This window comes from Chinchilla lanigera, unplaced genomic scaffold (genome assembly GCF_000276665.1).
Source record: "Chinchilla lanigera isolate Chin_1 unplaced genomic scaffold, ChiLan1.0 scaffold00066, whole genome shotgun sequence".
Taxonomy (NCBI): Eukaryota; Metazoa; Chordata; class Mammalia; order Rodentia; family Chinchillidae; genus Chinchilla; species Chinchilla lanigera.
The window spans coordinates 5,246,358-5,259,058 of NW_004955467.1; the positions used below are offsets into that span (position 1 = coordinate 5,246,358).

Consider the following 12,701-nt stretch of genomic DNA (forward strand, 5'->3'; position numbering starts at 1 on the left):
TGTACTCCCACAATGATACAAAAGTTCTTCAACAAGAGCCACGTCTCAGCTCATTGGTCTGTACACATACTACACTGCTACCTTGTCACTCACTGATTAATTTGAATCATATTTTCCCCAGTGGTATAACTGAAGCATGAGAACCATCCCCCAAACTCTGAATCTTAATTTGGTGTCAACCATTAATTCCAAATTCATTAGTTGTTTATTAGGGGTGGAAGTTGAAGAAAAATAGGACATGATAAGAAAAAAATAATACAAGTGTCAGGCACTAGTCTTTCATCAGTTTCTTCTGGATATTTCAGTACTTTTCCTCCTGTGAATATTCCATTACCGCCTCTACTCTCCTGCTTGTGTTTGCATCACAGAGGCCATGTGCTATGGTCTTAATTTTGCTTGTAACACTCTCTCCTTGAAAAGTGAGTTTAGGATCTTCAGCAGATTGAGTGTCCTGCACAGTATACTCTTTGCAGGTCTGTAAGGCAAACTTGCAAGGAACTGCCCATACACAGAATATAATTTAAGAAACTAAAACCCAGTTCTCCAACACCATGTATAGTGCATTGAACAGCTCCCCAAAATTACATCTATCCAGAATCTAAAAATAACCCTATCTCTACAAATGTTATAAAAGTTCTCAAATAGAAATCATAATGACTGTGGACCCTAAGTAGTACAATGACAACTGCCCTTCTAAGAGACAAAAAAAAAAAGTGGGGAGAAGGCAGAGACAGAGAGAGAAGGAAAACAGTCAAGTGAAGGTGAAGGCAGGAGAACAGTTACACTATGACCTATGGAGGGATGCTTAGAACTACCAAAAGGAAAAACAGGGCAAGAAGGAAGGATCCACCTCGAGGTGAAGCATGGTCCTGCCAACACCTTGATTTCAGATTTCTGGCCTCTTGAGCTGTGAGAGAATAAATTCTGTTGTCAGATTTAGCCTATGAGATGCAGTTGCTGACTACATAATAATACATATTTATGAATCTAAATTACATCTATCATTTAAACAATCTAAATATAACTATTTTCTGTATCCTTTTTCATTCTTAAATTTACAGTCATGCTTTATAAGAAATCTCAATTATCTATTCATATATTACAGTTTTATTTCCAGAATTTAATCTCAAAACACATTTCTGACTTTTTCTTTAAAATCCCTCACAAATCAACAGGGAGTAGGCTAAGGGATCAGATAAGCCTTATCAGATTCTCTCATCACTTAGGAAAGTGCAATAAAAAGGCAAGAAATCTCCTTATTCAACACCCTGGGCATATGTCATAGCTATGTACTTTTCCACAGGTGACAGCTAACTACCTTAACAGATTTCTTCTTCCTGGACATAAGAACTTGATTTCTCAAACGTGCTAATGCCTATTACTTTTCCTTTGATCAATAAATACCTTCTTGTACCTAGAACCTTTTATTATCTAATGAACTTGCAGTGTGCCTTCTCCTTTCCTTACCATATTCTTCAACCTCACTTATCTTGCTGTCCTCCCAATGCTATCTAGCGTATCTTCCTTCTCAAACCACTCTTCCTTTTTCACCCTTAGCAAGACTGAGTTTATCCTGCCAGAACGTACTAAATGCCCCAAACTCTTCTACTCTCGCCTCAGCATATATACATACATAAAAACTACTAACCTTCCTTAGACAGGAAAATAAACAACACACAGCCTACATACCACTGCCACTTCTCTTCTGTGTCCACACTGTTAGGATCTTTAGATGAATACTGCTTTATGCATCCTTCTGCAATGCAGCTCTGTTAATTCCGGAAATTTCCACAGTAAACTCGGCTGTCCGTTACCATGGAAACTGCCTGCTTCCTGGCACTACTAACAAAATCTTTGCCTAGATCTAAGATGAGGCAAAAGGAAAAACTGAAAAAGATGCTGAGAAGAACTCCCCAATACTCCAGACAGAAATTTTCATTATAATATTTATACTGAGAAGATACTAGACAAATTAAGTACATCTGTAATATGAAGCAATACTGATTTCAGAAGAAAAAAAAGGCCTTATCCCCCAGGAAAACAGCAATATTAAAGAAGACAAGATAAACACTCACGGTTGTATCATGCTGCTACAGATGATATATTCCCTAAGAGAAGAGAGTGGAACCTGTCAACTGTACTCAAAGCTTACTATTACATTAGTTTTCCTGGGCTGTGTTTCACATAGAAAAGGTCAGAAAAGCTGCCCTAAACCAACAGGTTATATATTTTTGAAAGATCCTTTCTCCGTTTGGGCCCCAATCTCCAGTATGGTTAAAACCTCATCCCGAATGGGCGAGGCGGGGTCGGGGTATGGCGCGCTGTGCGGCGCAGGGCGGCTGGCACAAATGGCGGCGCCGGGGCCGGAGAAAAAGCTCACACCCCTAAGCGTCTAGAGACAACAGTGGACTTGGGGACCACCAAGTACCCCTAGGGCACAAGAGGAGTTCCCGCTGTTTCACCCTGCTTGGCACCAGGTCCAGCGACCCCCAGCTACATCAAGTGGAGGAGAAGGAGGAGAAGGAGGAAGAGGAGGAGGAGGAGCTGGGTGGCACCATGGGCCCGGGCCGTGCCCTCCATGCCCAGGAGATGAAGACACTGTTGCCATGGACAGCCCGTGCCAGCCGCAGGCCCTGAGTCAGTCTCTCTCTCAGTTGCCGGTGTCTGTGTCAGAGCCCTTGGAGCCCAGCCGGCCTAGGATGGGGGTGGAGAGTTACCTGTCCTGTACCCTGCTGCCCTCCTGCCACCGTCCAGGAGAGCCTGGTGAAGCCTCGGCGGGGAGTGGGACCCTCAGAACTGCAGCCACCTCCAACGCTAACAGCCCCCTGTGGGAGGGCCTGGGTGGTCAGGATGGCGGTGAGCTGTGGCCGCTGCAGAGTGAAGGTGCTGCAGCACTGGTCACCAAGGAGTGCCAGCGACTCGCAGCCCAGGGTGTCCAGCCTGAAGCCCCAAACGGAAGTGGGCAGAGGATGGTGGGGATGCCCCTTCACCAGCCAAGCAGTCTTGGGCCAGGCAAGAGAATCAGGAGGCAGAAGGGGAGGGTGGCATGGGCAGAGGCAGTGGCAGTAGCAGCAGCAGCAGCAGTGGCGAAATGAGTGCTAGGCTGAGGGAGGAAGCCCTGCCTTCTGCACCTGAGCGCTTGGCCCTGGACTACATCGTGCCTTGCATGCGGTACTATGGCATCTGCGGCAAGGACAATTCCTTGGGGGCAGCACTGGGTTGCCATGTGCTGGCCGAGGTGGAGGCTCTGAGGTGGGGTGGGCGCCTGTGTGATGGGCAGCTAGTGAGCCAGCGGGCCATCCCGCCGCGTAGCATTCGTGGGGACCAGACTGCCTGGGTGGAAGGTCATGAGCCAGGCTGCTGGAGCATCGGTGCCCTCATGGCCCACGTGGACACTGTAATCCGCCACTGTGCTGGGCGGCTGGGCAACTACGTCACCAACGGGCGCACCAAGGCCATGGTGGCGTGTTATCCAGGCGATGGACTGGGGTACATGAGGCATGTTGACAATCCCCACGGCAATGGGCGCCGCATCACCTGTATCTATTACCTGAATCAGAACTGGGATATTAAGGTGCATGGAGGCCTGCTGCAGATCTTCCCTGAGGGCCGGCCTGTGGTAGCCAACATTGAGCCACTCTTTGACCGGCTGTTCATTTTCTGGTCTGACCGAAGGAACCTTCATGAAGTCAAGCCAGCCAATGCCACCAGGTACGCCATCACTGTCTGGTATTTTGATGCCAAGGAGCAGGCAGCAGCCAAAGACAAGTATCAGCTAGCATCTGGACAGAAAGGTGTCCAGGTTCCTGTGTCACAGTTCACCACACCCACCTAGTGGCCAGCCCCAGAGCTGCATGGACTGACTGCTCCCCCGACTTCAGGAGAGCCCTGGGCCCTCAGCAGCCTCCCAGTCCGGGTGCCTGCTCCTTTCCTGCCTCTGCTGCTGCTTCTGGCTTGCCTCTGTCCCACCTGGTGTGGAGGGCTCTGTGCTTCGAGGAGGACCACGGAGGAGAGACCTCTGCTGCCCCCTGAGGGAGGCTGGGTTGTGACATGGACAGTAGCCGGCATTGGGGGCCACCATTGCTGAAGCTCAGAGCCTATGTTCTATCCGGTCTGGTCATTATCCTACTGGATGTGGAGATCTGGGAGGCAGGATTTGGGGTTGAGATGAGTCATGGCCTCTTGCTGGCAAAGATTTGGGGTGGGAGAGGAGTAGCCCCAAGTCCCCCCCAACCCAGCTCCTCCAGCCTGGAATGTGAAGTGACTCCCCAACCCCTTTGGCTACGGCACCTTTCAGACTAGGCCGCTGCTTCTTGGGCAGAGTGAGATGCTGGGAGCAGCATGGATGTGAAAGTCCTGTCAGCCAAGAAATAAAAGTTTACCTCAAAAAAAAAAAAAAAAAAAAAAAACCTCATCCCTTTTCATGCGTGTATATAAAAACTCAGAGTAGTTAAAAGTATATCTCAGGAGTTTCTACCAACAGGTAACCTCACTAGGACTCTTAGCACATTAGACATAGCTGACCATAATCCTCTTCTACCTGTTCTCTGAAATAATGCTGGATTTCCATCATTTCACACCATATAGTTTGGTTCCCACCACTCTTACTTGCTCTCTGCCGGTCCCTTCAACCTCTCAATTGCAGGGCTCAGCCTTCCATCGAGCTTTCTCACCGAAACACACACTGTCTTCCTAGGCAACCTTGTCACCCATATGCTGACAGCTTTTGGTCTCAAATCTATACCTCTTTCTCTGGCACTAGATTCAATTTCTACACCAGAGTGTGTGGAGTAGATAGATGTACCTCCTTTGTGTTGCTAATGGAATATTTCACAAATATCTCTAATTTTTTCTTGCTCTTTTATCCCTTTATCCACAGATGCTCTACACCAGTAGTCTTTATCTGAATAATGGCAAGTAAGCCAGCACTCAAACAATGGACTCTACACTCAAATTATTAGCAGTATGTGTTAATTCTACTCTCTTTGGAGTTTGCCCATTTCTCTCTACCTCCAGTGCCATTAATGTCACTTCATTATCACCCATCATATTTCAGCTCTATTAGCCTTCCATTCTTGCTTCCTTTTACTATGTTCTCCACACAGCAGCCGAAATAATCAATTTACAATGCATATCAGATAGTTCCCTTACCTGATTATAACCTCCTAGAGCTTCCCATCTGTATCTACAAACCCTATATTATGTGGACTATGAGCCTATCTCTCCCTATGTGACTACCTCTCTACTCTCTCTCGCTCTTTTTTTTTTTTTGGTATCAGGAACTGAACTCAGGACCCTGTACTTCCCAGGCAGGCACTGTGCCACTGAGCTATATATCCTCAGCCCTCTACTCTTATTTTAAATCTACTTTTCCTTCCTCATTCAATCATTCTAAACTAAACTGACATCCTTCCCATTCCATCAAAAGCTGATTCTTCAAACCTTGGTAAATACATGCTACTGCCTCCACATATATGGCACTAACACGTCCTTCTACAAATCTAATAAAAACGTTTAGGTTTAGATCCCTTCAATGGCTACCTCTTCACCACCTCATCCCACGCATTAGGGATGTAGCTCCTTTTTTGTCTTTCATAGCATCTTGTTCTTTTCCTTCAGTAGCACAAACACTGTTCATACTTTCACTGTCTCCCTCTTCTTCCTCTAAAATTCTTCCCCTCTCCCTGCCCCCACCCCAGTTTGTGTGTACCTCTAATGCTTAAATTTCGTAAAGTAGCAATTGTACCTCCTTTTTCAACATGAAATACCCATGCCCATGCCACAGTAATTAACAGATGGTGAACATCCAACAAACATTTGCTGAATACATGACAAAATAATACTGGGTTGCTTTGGTTTCTCCCAAAGTTTGGATGTTCCCCCTGGACGCCGTAAGATATCCCTATATCCATTCCCCCAAACTCTCCCTTTTATGCATCCATTCAATCTCCTAGATAAGGAGAATCACATCTCTTATCTCTGATTTCCCTAGCTCCTCAGGAAAGAGGTGCTGGTGACAATCAGTGTAAACCTGCAATGCTCTCCGCAGCAGTGGTCCTCAACCAGAGGCAATTCTGTACCACAAGGACCATTTGGCAATGTTTAGAAATATTTTGCTGGTTAAAATTTGGGGAGGCAGGTGCTACTGGGATCTATCTAATGATAAGAGTCCAGGAATACTGCCAAACATCCACAAGAAAGAGTTTTCTAGACTAAAATATCCATAGACCAGATTACAAAGATAGCTATTTCCAGTCTCTCCTCAAATAGGAAAAGAGCCAAAACCGTACCAATCTATAAAGGATTAAACATTTTCAATAAAAAAAAAAAAAAAAATACACTGCACCAGCACAAAGGTGCTCTTTAAAACACTATTATAATTAAAAAAAAAAAAAAAACCTCAATAGCTATTGCTAAGAAACCAGTTAAATATATAGCACACCCATATAATGTAACAACTGGTATATAACTAAGAAAGAAGAGGGCATATGCTAATTCAGAAACATCTTCAAAGCTGAGTGCTGAAATGCACATCTGAATGGCAGCCTCTCAGGGGTAAAGCAAGTGAATTGTAAGTTCAAGGGCATCCTAGGCAATTTAGCAATACCCTTTCTCAAAATAAAAAGTGCTGGAGATGTAGCTCAGTTGTAGAGCATCCCTAGGTTGGATTCCCTGGGTTCTATACAAAGTATTGCAAAGACAAGAAAGAGAAAAGCAGGGAGAAACATATGCATTAGGGATGTAGCTCAGTTGTCTGAGACCCTGGATTCAATCCCTAGTACTGCAAAAGACAAAAGAAACATATGTGAGAAGTACTGGGGGTGGGGGGGATATCAAGCTATAAAGTAGTATACAATAAAGCTTTTCCTTACAATAAATATTTTTAAGGACTTAAATTACTATATAGTCCAATATATCTAGTCAGGTATGGTGGCGCACACCTACAATCCCAGCACTCAGAAGGCTGAGACAGGAGGATTGCTACACGTTTGAGGCCACCCTGGGCTACATACTGAGTTCAAGGCCAGCCTGAACTACATAGAGAGACCCTACCTCAAAAGAAAACACAATAAAAACCCAAAAAATCTAATAAACTTTACTGTAAGGATATATTACACTTAATAGGGTTATCTTTAGAGAGAAATATTGAAGGCATGAAGACTACTTTTTATTTTATAACTTTCTCTACCAATTCAATACAGAAGTATGTATCATTCATTTTTTAGGTAGAATGAACTTGTAGATAGTAAATTCATGGGGCATTTTGGTTTTCTTCTTTATAGTTTCGTGTATTAAAGGAAAAGAAACACTAATAAATAGTTTTGCCTTTTGAGGTGAGGTCTCACTATGTTACCCAGGCTCACCTCAAAGTCTTGGGCTCAAACAGTCCTCCTACCTCAGCCTCCAGAGCAGCTATAACTACAGGTACATGGCAAAGTACCCAGCTTGAAAATGTTCTTTTAAAGTACAATGAACACAACAAGTTCCCACACATTACCTAGGGAAATTCAACTATTTAAAGGTGCATTATAAACCTAATGTGATGTAAGAGACACTCTAGATCAGTGATGGTAAACCTGTTAAGACAGGAGTGCTCGAACTGCAATCCAAAACCCACTTATGTATCACAAAGTGCCAACACTACAACTAAATCTGAGTACTGAAGCTTTAGTTTACACAAAACATTCATACATTAACATCTTTTTATCTCAAAAGAGGAACAAATAACACACATGCCATAAACTTGCCACCACTACTCTAGATCAATTCTGGAAAGGTATCAATATAAACTTCTTCACATTTTCATCCTAAGTTTCTTTCAAATATCAGGACAAAGGAAATCTAACAGGTAAAAATAAAATTTGTCACAATTCTATTCTATATGCATGAGGGAAAAAATTCAATAAAAAAACACTGTGTTGGCAAAAGAATCCTAGAATTAATAAACAAATTCAGTAGCATAGCTGAATACAAAGTCAGCACTCAAAAATCAATAGCATTCCTGCATACAAACAACACATTGAGAGAGAAATTAGGAAAACCATACCCTTTCACAATAGCATCCAAAAAGTTGAAATACTTAGGAATCAATCTAATAGAAGAACTAGAAGATCTATACAGTGAAAATTACACTACTCTGAAGAGATTGCAGAGGATTTCAGAAAAAATGGAAAGATTCCTTGCTCATGATAGGAAGAATCAACATTGTGAAAATGGCCATACTCACAAAATTGTACAGATTCAATGCAATCCTGATCAAAATATCATTAGTATACCTCACAGACCTAGACAAAACATTCCCAAAATTGATGTGGAACCAGAAGAGACACAAAATAGCAAAAGCAATCCTGAGCAACAAAGGCAAGGCAGGAGGCATCACAATCCCTGATTTGAAATTATACTATAAAGCTACTGTGATAAAATCAGCTTGGTACTGGCAAAAAAAAACAGACCTGAAGATCAATGGAACACACTTGAAGATGCAGCCAAAACCACAGACACACTCAGCCACCTTATCTTTGACAAAGGGGCCAAACATGTTCACTGGAAGAAAGACAGCCTCTTTAATAAATGGTGCTAGAAAAACTGGCTCTCCACATGCCAAAGACTAAAACTAGACCCATATCTATCACTACCCATGTCTATCACCATGCACCACACTAAAGTCAAAATGGCTTAAAAGATCTAAATACTAAAACAGAAACACTAAATCTACTAGAAAAGAAAGTAGGTAGAAATCTTGAAGACATAGGTGTAGGCAGAGTTCATGAACAAAAACAAAACTGCATGGGAAATACTTCAAAGAATCAATAACTGGGATCTCATCTTATTGAAGTTTTTGCACATCAAAAGAAATCACCAGCAGAGTAAAAAGAAAACCCACAAATTGTGTAAAACTTTTGGCCAACTGTCCCTCAGACAAAGGACTCCTATCTAGAACATATAAAGAATTAAAAAAAAAAAAAAAAAACAGGCCCCCAAAACTCAAAGACCCAATCCAAAAATGGGCATCTGAGAGGAATATACACTTCTCATATGAAGAAATACAAATGGCAAATAAATATATGAGAAAATGTTCAACATTGTTAGTCTTTTGAGAAATGCAAATTAAAACAACACTGAGATTCCATCTCACGCCAGAAAGAATAGCTATCATCAAAAAATAACCAAAAACAAATGCTGGTGAGGCTGTGGGGAAAAAGGCACCCTTCTCCACTGCTGGTGGGAGTATAGACTGGTGCAACCACTGTGGAAATCAGTCTGAGATTCCTCAGTAAATTAGGATTAAAGGTCCCATTCAACACAGCTATTCCCCTCCTGGGTATTTTTCCAAATTGAAAACATCATACCACAGCGATATAAGTGCACCCATCATACCACAGCATGATTTGTAATAGCTAAATCTTGGAAACAACCCAAATGCCCATCAACTGAGGAATGGATGAAAAAAGTGGTATTTTTATACGATGGAGAATTACTCAGCTATAAAGAAAGATAAACTTAAGGCTTCTATAGGTAAATGGATGCAACTAGAGATCATACAAGTGACATAAATCAGACTCGTGTAAACATATATATATACACACACACATACACACAAGATAGCTAAGATAATTGTACTGCTAATTTCTATTGGTTTATTGAAAGGAACATTTAATGTGTGATTGTTTGATCAATCTTACATGCCTATACCTGGTTATCTGAGTAACCACTTTGAAGATAACAATATGTAATGTAACAACTACTGTTAATTTCCTATCACCTTGTTTGGAAATTCTGCATCATTTTTATTGTTTTATGTTGTTTTATGTCTTTTTGTTACTTTATTTTTGTTCTTTTTAAAATAAAAAAGAATTTACGTGTGTGTGTGTGTGTATACAAGGATAGCTGGGATAAGCATACTGCTGATGTCTACTGGTTTACTGAAAGGAACAGTTAATGCTTAAATCTGATTTATTTAGTCTTCTATTTTTTTTCTTGATCAATTTTGCATGCTTGTATCTGATAATCAGAACAACTAATCTGAAGACAACAATATGCAATATAACAACCATTGTTGAATTCCTACCATCTTGTTTAATGAAGCTCTGTATCTTTTCCCATTTTTTTTATTACTTTTTATTGTCTTTAATTGTTTGATCAACCTTGCATTCTTACATCTGGTAATCTGAGCAACTTTGGTGAAGATAACAGTAGTAATGTAACAGCCATTTTTAATTCCTATCATCTTGTTTTGAAATTCTGTATTGTTTTTATTGTTGTGTTTTGTTTTTATCTTCATTGTTGTTAATTTGCTATTTTTTTTCTTTAAAGTAAAAAAAAAAATTGTGTTGGTACATTTATCCACAACGTGACTGCTGAGACACATACACGCTTTGAGAACAAGGATATAAAACCACAATTACTCAATGAGAAAAAACAACTCATCTATAATATAACTTTTATTGTTACTTTCTGGACTTTTGTAACTGATTTGTTATTTACATAGAGCAAAATGTCCACATAATCATAAGCATACAATTCAGTGACTGAGTTTTGACAAATGCATACCCCCTTAAATCTTGCAAGATATAACAAGAAAAAAACCCTTTAATACCTCAGAAAGTTCTCTTTTTTTTTCCTGTCAATCTTCCCCTGAAGTAATTATTGTTCTAATTTTAACTACCACTAATCAGTTTTGTCTACTCTGGAATTTATACAGTGTGCTCTCTTCCGTGTCTGGCTGCTTCACAGTTTTTTTTCACACTCACCAATACAGTCTGGACATCAGCACACTGTCCATTCCATTGTTGAAGAGTATTTTATCGAGTATACTACAATTTGTTTATCCGTCCTCCCTTTACTGGACATTTGGGTTCTTTCAAGATTGGGAGGGGGGGTATTATGAATAAAATTTCTAAGAAGATTTGCTTACTAGTGTTTCTGAAGACATTTTTACCCTGAGTAAATTTTAATCAGGAGTAGAGCTGCTGGGTCTTGAGGCAGGCGTACGTTTAACTTTATAACAAACTATTAAAGAATTTTCAAAGTAAGTGTACCATTTTCTCCTTCCCCAAAAATACATGAAAATTCTGGTTACTCCATGTACTTGGCTAAGATATTGATTGTGCAGCCTGAAATTTTACCCATTCTGGCTATGAAAACTCTTAAGCATAAGTAGGGATTAAATCCATAGATACTATTAAAAGTCTGTATAAGTAACAGATGACCCCAACCTGGGCTGGTCTCTCTCCAGCCTCAGCAGATGACCCAAGGTTATATATTCTGCATAAACGGCCACAGAGAGGGACCAGGCACAGAAGACATGCAGTAATGTATATTACATAAAAATCTGTAAAACAAAGCTCTATCTTCCCTTCTTTACCTAATTTGACTACCAGAACGATAGCAGGCAAACCCATGGTATTATCTTAGCTCATAAATATGGTTTAACTGCATACTTATTCTTAAAAGGAAATGGGGTGCAGATAGTGGGAGACACCAGATACTATTACTTAGGAATTCTCCAAAGGAAAAAAAAATCAGTGCCTCTCCTTCACTTCAATATAAATCCTGCCAAATTAAAAGCTTCCAATCAATTTTTGTGGCCTCCGTTTGTGTATGTGTGTGTGTGTGTGTGTGTGTGTGTGTGAGAGAGAGAGAGAGAGAGAGAGAGAGAGAGAGAGAGAAATAGAAAAACAGCTAGAGAACAACATATACAGTATAAAGTCAAAGGGAAAACACTTTAAGAGAAATTAGAATAAAAAACTAAGAAGATCAAACCCTGAAGTAGAGTTACATTAGGAGGGATAAGAGAAGAGAAAATTAAAAGAATATGAGAATAGTATGCAAATTGTTTACTTAGATGAAAAACTGGTTGTTAAACTGAAAGAATCCACTAAGAGCAAGACACAAGGAAAGAAAAAAGGAAAGGGGAGGGAACAGAATAGAGAAGTAAAAACAAAACAAAAAGAAAGCCGATATACTGAAATTTCAGACATTGGGCAAAAGACAAATCCCCACAATCAACTACAAAGAAAACAGCAGGTCAGCCTCCAAGATCCAGAAATCATAATCACAACTGACACTTTAAAGTAATTCTGGAAGGCAGGGAACACTAGTAACATATCCAAAATTCAGAATACAAATTTCTGCTCCAGAATCCTATACCTGATAAAATAGCTAATCTAACATGAGGGTTAATTGGATAAAGATACTTTCCAGCATATAAGGGCCAAAAAAACTTGCTAGGAAAGAATTCTTATGAAGAGTTCAAAGGCATACGCTACCAAAACAAGAGTGGAAATGGAAAAACACAGAAAAATCAAAAGAAAAAGGAAACATGTAATGCCAGAAACATGAACTCCATCCCAAAGTGTAGTTACTACAGATTAGAACAAGAGTATGAATGGACAGCTGACTCAAGCAAAAAGGAGAACTGAGAGAACCAACTGATATACTAAATCATGTTGAGAGAAGACTCAGTACACCATGAAGGGAGGCAATAATTAACTTTGAGGAAAACAAAGTTGTTCAGGAACAGTAATATCATACTGTGACTCAGTTATAAACAACACTGAAAAGATGTATTTCCTTTATATAACAAATGTCCTTGAGCTGGGGATTTAGCTCAGCGGCAAAAGCGCTTGCCTGGCAAGCGCAAGGTCGTGAGTTCGGTTCCCGGTACCGGAGAAAAACCAAAAAAACCAAAAAAAAAAAAA

At 40.7% G+C, this 12,701-nt stretch overlaps 1 protein-coding gene and 1 pseudogene across 1 annotated transcript in view; one reads left to right on the forward strand and one right to left on the reverse strand.

Annotated features, from left to right (window-relative positions):
- Map2k4 (mitogen-activated protein kinase kinase 4) overlaps positions 1–12,701 on the reverse strand; it is a gene marked incomplete at its 5' end in the record, with an annotated part of 107,535 nt that overhangs the window by 58,322 nt on the left and 36,512 nt on the right. The gene's annotated exons all lie outside the window — the stretch shown is intronic.
- LOC102025669 lies at positions 2,490–4,383 on the forward strand (annotated as a pseudogene).